Raw genomic sequence first — 3,725 nt, 5'->3', positions numbered from 1 at the left:
TGGAAGAGACTGCCCTCATGAACCAGGACTCCACACTGACCATGAGGAGCTACTTCCAAAGAATCACTCTCTATCTGAAAGAGAAGAAATACAGCTCTTGTGCCTGGGAGGTCATCAGAGCAGAAATCATGAGAGCCTTCTCTTCAACAGCAAGCTTGCAAGAAAGATTAAGGAGAGAGGAATGAGACTGGTCCAACACGGTAACCATTCTCATTGACTCTGACCCATCTCATACTTTCATGAGTTCCGCCAATTCAAAGACTTTCACTTTTGGTATAACCATGATGTAAATTGAATGTATGTTTCAAATATTTTTGGGAGTCTGAACATAAGCAACATAATTTCCAACTCTATAGGTGTTAGTGATGTACAGGTAACTGTGCTGTATTATCTATTTATTGTATTCTTAAGTATTTATTATCTAACTATTTATGAGGTTTAAATCACTTTTGTTCATATAATGTTATACACAACTTTACACTTGGTTAATATATCAAATATGTTCTTACATCTGGTCAATTTATTATTTGCCCTTGTTCAATAAATTTTTACTGTGTAGAACTTCTTGTATTCATTTTTCCTTTAAAATGAAACCCCCAGCCTAATTGCATAACCTGATTAACAGTGGGTTTAAAATAATTCATTTACTCATCATTATTACATTAGAGTTTTAGCTAAAAATGTACTTTCTCTAAACTAGATTATATGTTAGCCTCAGGATATAAAGATAACCATAACCAAAACAATTTCTGCTCTCTTATGTGTTTGATTTTTGTAGGGAAAATTCTTAAAAATAGTAATCACACTGAATACCATTTTCAACAAATACTTTAATGAGAAGAAACAACCAACTGAATTTCTCTCAGCAGAGGGAGAACCAAGACATATTGGAAAATAAAAACAAATGCAGAGATACGTTTATAAGCTGACTGGTGGACAGCTAAGTGCAAATGCCCACTGCCAGGTGGATATATGAGTTGGCAATCATAAGGACTGGGGTTGCTGGAGGTTCCTATGTGGCAAAGGAGAGTCCAGAGATGGCGGTGCACCTGTGGGGAGAGAGTGCAGAGGGAGAAAGGCTTTCAACATGATTCTGAGGACCTTCAAGTTTTAAAGTGGGGTAAAGGGCTGTTTCTTCTTCTCATTACAGCGTTTGCAACAAAGGAAAACAGAGGAGGAATGAGCACACATATGAAGGACAACAGGGAACTTTGGTGATAAAAGTGTATTTAAGAAAATAAATGTGCAGAGAAGAATCAGTGGATTCACAGGAGGTGTGAATTGAAGCTGTCTACCACCTCAGTGACACCCTTCCGCACTGACACCCTTCCTGAGAGATGGTTTGGTAGGATCCCTAAGCAGGATCCATATTAGTGTAGGTGGAAGGGAACCTACGAGAAGAGCAGTGAGTGTGAAGTGGAAAAAGAAATAGAAGAGAATGTGGATTATTTTTTCTGTGCATAGTTTTTCCTTTGGTACCATTTTTTTTTTTTCTGGATAAATTTCATGTAACTGATGCAGTGGCAAATTATATATTCATAGACTTAATACCTTTATTTTAAAGTATGACACATCTAATTACTTACAATAATTTATCATTGTCATAATTAATACAACATTAAATATCAGTAAGTTGCTTCAGTTTTTGGTAATTTGTTAGGCAGGGATACATGACTAATTCAATTCTTAATCAAAACATTAATGAATACTGAAAATATAGTGATTCCTGCAATTATTTGCGCTATTAAGTTACTTAACTTGCATCATTTTCATGCTAGTTTTAATGTAGAAAAGTGGACCCCCAAACTGGGGTCCAGCCTGAAGGCCAAGTGGGTTTTTGGTGTCGTGAAAGAAGGAATTCAAGAGCAAGCCAATATAGTAAAACAAAAGTAAGTTTACTGAGATAGAAAGAAAATAGAGAAGAATGGCTGACACATAGACAGGGCAGCAGCTATCTCTGAAAGGAACGGAGAGTAGCACCTTGTGAGGCTCCAGGGTCTTATTGTATACCTGATGTTATGTAGTGGGAGGATTAGCCACAAAATTTCTGGGGAAAGACTGGGGAGTTCTAGGAGCTAACAGTTCCTTCTCTTTTTAAAGCATGTAGGATAATTTCCAGGAATGGACATGGCACTTGTGGCCTGCATGGCACCAGCGGGAAGGAGTTCCTTTTAGTACTCTGCTACAGCTAATCCATTCTAAGCAGGCTAGAAAGAGCAGTGAGGGTAACAGAGGTCATGTTTGTGGTCATCTGGGTTTGAGTTGCTTTGGGCAGTTTTCTCGGTTGTCTTCTGTTTTATCAAGGACCTTAGTTCTGGGCCTATGACTCCTTATCAAGAAAGGCCTGCCAGACCCCTGTCTCAGTCTACAGCACTTACACTGCTGCTTTATACAACATTTCATTTTCTGGAGGAGCTAGATAGAAGAAGAATCCTTTCATATTAATCCTTGGTAATTTTTCCTGATTTCATTATTATTATGAAATAATGTGATATTGATCCCAAAATAACCAAATCACTATATACATAAAGACTGAGAAACTTACTTCAGTGGGAAATTGGATCAGAGAATCCCTATTTATACTTAAAGTAAAGGAAAAAAATCTGGTTAAAACAGATGAAAATACAACATGGACCTTGGAAATGCAGGGAGCAAAGGAGAGTTATGTATGATGCACGAGTAAAAAGTTATTTGAAAATTGTAATAGAAATTCAGTATACAAAACTTATAAAATCACCCAAATTTACATTAAAGAATTTGACATTGATATTGCATTCTGCTTGATGAAGATGTGACTATCTGAAACCCACTTAATCTCTTACAGACTCTGTTTTCTCATAAATAAAATGGCTTCAAAATTTTATTGAGTTTGACTTACTTGTTGTATATACTAATCAAACTGGTCTAGGAGGGTCTTATTCCAAGCATCAGATGAATCACTGGTGCTGAACAGGTTGAAGGTTGGCTGGGTCATCTCATGAAGGACAGAAATGAGCCTTCTGGAGCTCCTCTTGATTTCTCTATTAGTAACTTTGTTATTTTTTTATGAACCAAAATTAAATCTAAGTACACTGAAATAAATGTTAAAGATTGAAATTATAATAGACGTTAGCCTATTTGAAGAATTTGTCTGTATTTCATTACATTAAGTACTATTATATACTTATTTTCATAATTTTATAATTATTTCTGTTCTTTGGCACATTACAATTTGTCTAAGCAATTAAATTTGATTAAAGTCACTAACCAAACTTAGTCATAAATTTAAAAGTCGATAGTTCGTAAACAGAATTTCTTCATTTTAACTTAGAATTTTCATTCGTAGTACATTTTCAACCCTGCATTGAATACAGAGATTCAACATTGCCATTCATTGTATAAAAAGTAAAGAAATACATAGACTACATATGTAGATATATAGTTTTGGGTATGAAAGGTTTGCAGAGCTTCAATTAAAAATAATCTTTAAAAGCTCACTGGTCAAGGTGTGGGGAAATAATAATGAAAAGAACATGAAAATAATGTGGGTGAGAAAATGCTCTGAACCCAAGTAGAGGGCGCATAAAGAAAGCAAAAACAGAAGTAAAAAGTAATGTGGGAACATCCAGAAAGCAAAAAGTAGTTATGTTCCCTATTTAAGACCAAGGCCCAAAGCAACGTCTTCAGAGAACCTGCAGATCAAGGCTCAGGGTCGCCCACCTCCCCCAGCCCAACAGCATCTTCAA

At 35.9% G+C, this 3,725-nt stretch overlaps 1 protein-coding gene across 1 annotated transcript in view; it reads left to right on the top strand.

Annotated features, from left to right (window-relative positions):
* Positions 1-3,725, top strand: part of LOC100945309 (interferon alpha-5-like) — a 10,041-nt gene that overhangs the window by 383 nt on the left and 5,933 nt on the right. The gene's annotated exons all lie outside the window — the stretch shown is intronic.

The sequence above is a fragment of the Otolemur garnettii genome, unplaced genomic scaffold, assembly GCF_000181295.1.
Source record: "Otolemur garnettii isolate 467f Iridium unplaced genomic scaffold, OtoGar3 scaffold00006, whole genome shotgun sequence".
NCBI lineage: Eukaryota > Metazoa > Chordata > Mammalia > Primates > Galagidae > Otolemur > Otolemur garnettii.
Note: the sequence above shows the minus strand (reverse complement) of the source record. Positions and strands in the feature narration are given on the sequence as shown.